This window comes from Spermophilus citellus (assembly GCF_964194105.1).
Source record: "Spermophilus citellus genome assembly, chromosome: 14".
NCBI classification, from domain to species: domain Eukaryota; kingdom Metazoa; phylum Chordata; class Mammalia; order Rodentia; family Sciuridae; genus Spermophilus; species Spermophilus citellus.
Genome location: NC_138194.1, coordinates 104,392,584 through 104,397,834, shown reverse-complemented (window position 1 = coordinate 104,397,834; position 5,251 = coordinate 104,392,584). Strand labels below are relative to the sequence as shown.

At 54.3% G+C, this 5,251-nt stretch overlaps 1 long non-coding RNA gene across 2 annotated transcripts; it reads right to left on the bottom strand.

The window, feature by feature from the left end:
• Nucleotides 1-1,079: 1,079 nt before the first annotated feature.
• On the bottom strand, nucleotides 1,080-4,982 carry LOC308633733. Of its 2 annotated transcripts, none has more exons than XR_014018853.1 (4): nucleotides 3,846-4,982; nucleotides 2,384-3,047; nucleotides 2,098-2,252; nucleotides 1,080-1,456 (listed from the first exon to the last, which is right to left on the bottom strand). It is a non-coding gene; the product is annotated as an uncharacterized lncRNA (long non-coding RNA). The 2 variants fall into 2 exon arrangements; XR_014018854.1 differs by having other exon boundaries at nucleotides 1,080-1,297.
• Between the last annotated feature and the right edge of the window lie 269 nt (nucleotides 4,983-5,251).

The following is a 5,251-nucleotide window of genomic DNA, read 5'->3' as shown; positions in this document are numbered from 1 at the left end:
GGTCCCTGACCAGCCCCATGCTGTTTCCAGGAAGGACGGCATAGAGGCTGCACAGTCCCCCCAGGGGAGCATCCAACCGTTGCCCTCAGAACCTGTGAATATGGCCCTATTGGATAAAATCTATATTTGCAAGTGTAATTGAGTCCAGGATTTTGAGATGTGGTCATCCTGGATCAGGGTAAGTCCTAGATTCGGTAACAGGTGTTCTTATAGAGTGTGAACTCTCCACAGCAGCAGGGGCTGCAGGGTGCCCAGCACCCGGGGTCTGAGGCTGATAGGCTCAGCAGCAATTTTCAGTGGACATCAGCTGTCCCTGTGGCAGGGGAAATCTGGAGCAGGGCTTTGTGCAGGGCTGAGTTTATTGGTCACCAGGAGAAAGGGAACCGACTATGCCGACCAGGGCTGAAGGGGAGCAGGCAGGAGGGGAGTACACAGGGAGAGAGACCTGGGGTGACCACAGGGCCATGAGGTGAGCTGGGGAGAGGACCTTGGAGGTAAGGAGGTCAAGGACCTGAGAGCTAGGTGTCAACTGAGTCCACCCTCACTGTGGAGCAGGGTGCCTCCACTGGCTGGGGGTTAGGGTGAAACTGAAGACTTTGGACCCTATGCACCTGCCCTTGTTGGGATAACTTTGGGTTTACAGCCAGCAGCCAAGAGCAACTTGGAGTGCTTGAAAACCTAGGCATGTTCCGGCCTGACAGGAACACCTGCAGGGTGGAGGGCTCTGCTCCAGAGAGCCGTCTGTGAACCCACATCCTCAGCACTTGTGGTCAGCATCGCCAAGCCACCAGGCCACCAGGCCAGGAAACCAGGAGTAGGTGCTTCAGGGCATGAAATCCCTGACTCATAAGGCCCCCTCCCCTAGGGACCAAGATCCTTCCAGACTGCTTTCCACCACGGGACAGCCACATTTAGCACTTCCTCATAGTGTGGTTACTTTAGACATAAGATGATTGGCTTATGGATGCTATCTTACAACGGGCTCTTGTACACAGACCGTGATTGTCACCAACCAGCTTCCTCACCAGCTCCCGGTGTCTGTGTGTTGACTCCGCGTCTCTGCCCTCCACGACTGAGGTAGCTGAGTGACCAATTGACCACACCAGTGACCAGAACAACCACATGTCCTCAGTGTGAGGAGAGTGAACTGACCACAGGGGACAAGATCTGCGGGAGTGTTCAGGGTCGGGGCCTGGGTGAGTGGGAGGGTGGGAAGGGACTATCTGGAAGGGGTGTCAAGACAGGCAGGACAGGCCAAGGGCAGAGGACCTCATTGCACTCCATCAGAGCTCGGCACCTAGGAAGGATGGAAAGATGGTGCCCCAGAAAGATGGTTTCCACCTGGAGAGACAGCCCAGTGGATCCTCTACAGACATCCACAGGTCCCTGGAGAGCAGAGAGGCACCCAGTGCCACCCCAAGAGCAGGTGTAGCTGTGTCCCCAGAAGACACAGAGCCTGGGAGGCAAACATAAACACCAGAGATAAAGAAGGCCACTTCACAATGGCAAGTTCCACCCAGCAGAATGTTGGCCTTAAATATCAGCCACATCTCTCTCAGGAAGTCAGAGAAAGCCACGTCAATACAAAGAAAGGGGTAAATGAGGGTAACTGCACAGGCGGATGACGGGGAGGCAGGAGCCCTGCCCAGGGATTCCCAGAGTCCTCGCCTCTCAGTGAGCTGCACCTCCCTGAGTACAGAGGGGTGATGAGGACAGTCTCAGACCCAAAGTTACGTCCCTCAGAGCCAGGCTCTGCAGGGGAGGGTCACCACCAGGAGGTGCCTGGGTTTGAGGGAGGAAGCTGTGTTCATCAGATCTATCTGCTTCTCAATAATTCAGCCTCGTTTATTTGTTTCTTTTTCTTTTTTTCTCTTTTGGTACTGGGGATTGAACCCAAGCCTGCTGAAGTATTAAGTTTCCCAAGCCTTTTTAAATTTTGTATCTGACATAGGATCTCTCTAAGTTGCTGAGGCTGGCTTTGAACTGGCCTCCGACTCCACAGCTGCGGGGATTACAGGTGGGCCACCACACAGGGCTAATTCAGTCTCATTTCCAACGGCTCCTCTGCCAGGGACAGACTTAACCTGGGTCATGTACCTGAACTTCCTGTCCCTGGGGAGGTCCTCCAGGCTCTGGGAGGTGCTGGCTCTGCTCAGGCTGCTGCAGCTCCAGCTGGCAGGACGTTGTCCTTGGCCTCCGAGAACGCCTGGAGTCCAGGGTCAGGAGCGCCAGCCGCCGGGTGGGAGAAACGCCTGGGCACAGCCAGGGAATAGGCATATCTAGTTCCTTCAAGCACAACTCCTCCACCCCCGCTCCCAGGAAATCTCTACCTGCCCTCATCCAGTCTCCATCCCTGCCCAGAGCGTGGGGCCTGGGTCCCTACCCAGAATCTCTGGCTCCAGGATAGGGACAGCCACTGAAAAGCAGTTTGGCCTTGGGGTGCAGGTACCCCAGTGCCACCACCGCCGCCAGCAGGTGCTTGGGGTGCGCGGGACCAGCCTGGCCAGCCAGGTGAACAGCCCTAGCACACCATGTGGGCGTGGCGAAGGCGGCCGGCAGGTGCACCGGCCCCCAGCCCAGGCTTCTCTTATGCGTTGTCCCCGCTGTCCGGAGCCCCGCCACCTCGAGATCTGCGGGTGGCCCGGGTTCTGCTCTCTGGGACTGGCGCCCCCTGGAGCGCATGGTGCCCCAAGTTCATCAGGCTGGGGTTCTGCTCGCCTTTCGGCGCCAGCTCAGCGAGTTGCCTCCCGCTCCCAGGTGCCTTCCCACAGGGGTGCGGGCAGAAACGTGGCCTCCTAGAGTCCTTGGGTGGTGGGGCGGGAGCTGCCAGCCCCTCCAGGAAACCTGGCCACCCTCCTACGTCTGCACCCTGACCTCCTGGAGGACTCCCCTGTGCCCCTTCACAACAAGCTGGCCTTCGCCCCTCTGCGCCTCTTGTGGGAGGGGTCCTGTGTCCAGTCCTTCCCTCCTGGGCGTTTACTGAACCCAGCTGTTCACAGGCAGGTACTGAACCCTGGCACATGTGGCATCAGGATTGGTGGGGGCAGCTGAATGGCATAACAGGGATACCATCAAAGTGCTAAGGTGACAGGAGGAGAGGTGGACAGGGGCATATGTAACTGGGGAAGCCAGACCCAGGCCTCCTGAGACAGGGCAGAGTTGAAAAAAGGAGGGGTGCCAATGTCTGGGCTGGGCACAGAATCACGAGCCACCACAGCTTTGTCGATTCAAACAGCAATTCTTTATTCCCGAACTCACACCGGCCTCCACACACGCTCTGGGGCAATCCCAGTTCTGCCGCCCAATTCACCTACTCCACGAGGCTTTTTTTCAATCTCCTTTTAATCTCATTAGAACTCAACGGGAACAAGCAGCAGCAACACCCTAATCCCAGCAGCAATAATCTTCAACCTCCAACTTCCCTAAAACCCCTATTGTCTTAAACCCGGAACGCCCTAAACCCAAGGACTGGGATACTTCCTCAAACCTGATCAGCTCTAAACCCGGATCCGCCTTGGTCCTTGGGCAAGGTCACCTTTCTCAAACACACATGCAAGGTCACAGCAAATTTCCAAGGCAAGTCCATTTAACATGGGGTACGCTGGCAAGGAAATATCGATGCGTCATTCCTACTTGGCAATGGCCCTCAGCAGAGGGGAGTGAATTTGGGGGTTCCCCACAGCTCAAGCACTGAGCAGGTACCCTCCTTTGCAGCCCCCTGCACCAGGCAGTCCCCCTTTGCCAAGCAGAGGAGCAAACCACGCAGACATGCAAGTCCTAACATGTCAGCCAAGGGCATGGAGGAGGCCCAGGACACCTCAAGGAGGTGACTAGTTCCACAGTACCTGCCACCATCACACAGCTGGGGGAAGCCTTGCCACTGGGAAAGAGGGGCATGATAGTGGCCACGACCCAGGAAGGACAGGAGAGAGGAAGGGGGAGAAGGGAAGGAAGGTGTGGAGGTCAGTACTTAGAGGCAAAGGGCTGGTTTCCTTGAATACATAAAGAGCTCCTAAAACTCAGGGGGAAGAAAACAGAAAAACTGGAAAACATACAAATAGAGAGTTTCCAGAAAAATCCATACAAATATCTCTTAGCTCTGTGAGAAGCGACTCAAACATCTTCATATTCAGAAAAATGCCAATTAAACTTGCACTGAGATACTATTTCTCACCCACTGGATAGCCCTGGGTGGCATCTCAGCCATCAGCAGGTGCCCAAGGCAGGGGGCTGTGGGGATGGAGGACTCCACAGCCCCCATGGAGAGACTTGTCAGTGCCTTGCCACGCTGCCTATGGGTCACCTTGGGCCCACTGCCAGGAGGCTGTTCCAGAGGTGTACACCAGCCACACCAAGGGACAGAGTCCTCACTGTGGCATTATTCAGAACAGAAAGGGTCAGAAGCCTCCCAGGGCTACTGTGGCATGACTGCATGGACCCAAGGTACATCCTGTGTAATACACACCAGGAACAAGATGACCACAAAGAAACCCTGAACTCTTAGTCTTATTTGTAATAATGTGAGTGCCATCATTTTAAAACTACTACATGTGCATCACAGAATAAAGAAATAAATGTTATTGTTATTAGGGATGAACTTCTCAGCATAAGAGGAAAGAGATGGAGGATATTAAAAATCAAAGAAGTTAAGTAAAAACAAGAAATCCTAAATCTGAGGGCTGGAGATATAGCTCAGCTCAGTTGGTAGAGTGCTTGCCTTGCATGCACAAGGCCCTGGGTTCAATCCCCAGCACCACACACACACACACACACACACAAAATCCTAAATGTGAAATGAAAAGATTACAGGCTGGGCACAGTGGCGCATGCCTGTAATCCCAGTGGCGCTGGAGGCTGAGGCAGGAAAATCGCGAGTTCAAAGCCAGCCTCAGCAAAAGCAAGGTGCTAAGCAACTCAGTGAGACCCTGTCTCTAAATAAAATACAAAATAGGGCTGGGGATGTGGCTCAGTGGTCAAGTGCCCCTGAGCTCAATTCCCAGTATCAAAGGGAAGGAGGGAGGGAGGGAGAGAGAGAGAGAGAGAGAGAGAGAGAGAGAGAGAGAGAGAGAGAGAGAGAGAATGAATATGAGTATGTGACTTATTCCTTTTGAAATAGAATACTTATTTTCTAATTTGTCAAGTGCAGAGACCTGGAGGCAAGGACAACTCTGTGCTTTGGTTGGATTTGTGTGGTTTGTCTTCCAAAGGTCCCTAGGGTGGTCTTGGGACCGTGGGGCCTTTAGGAGGCAGG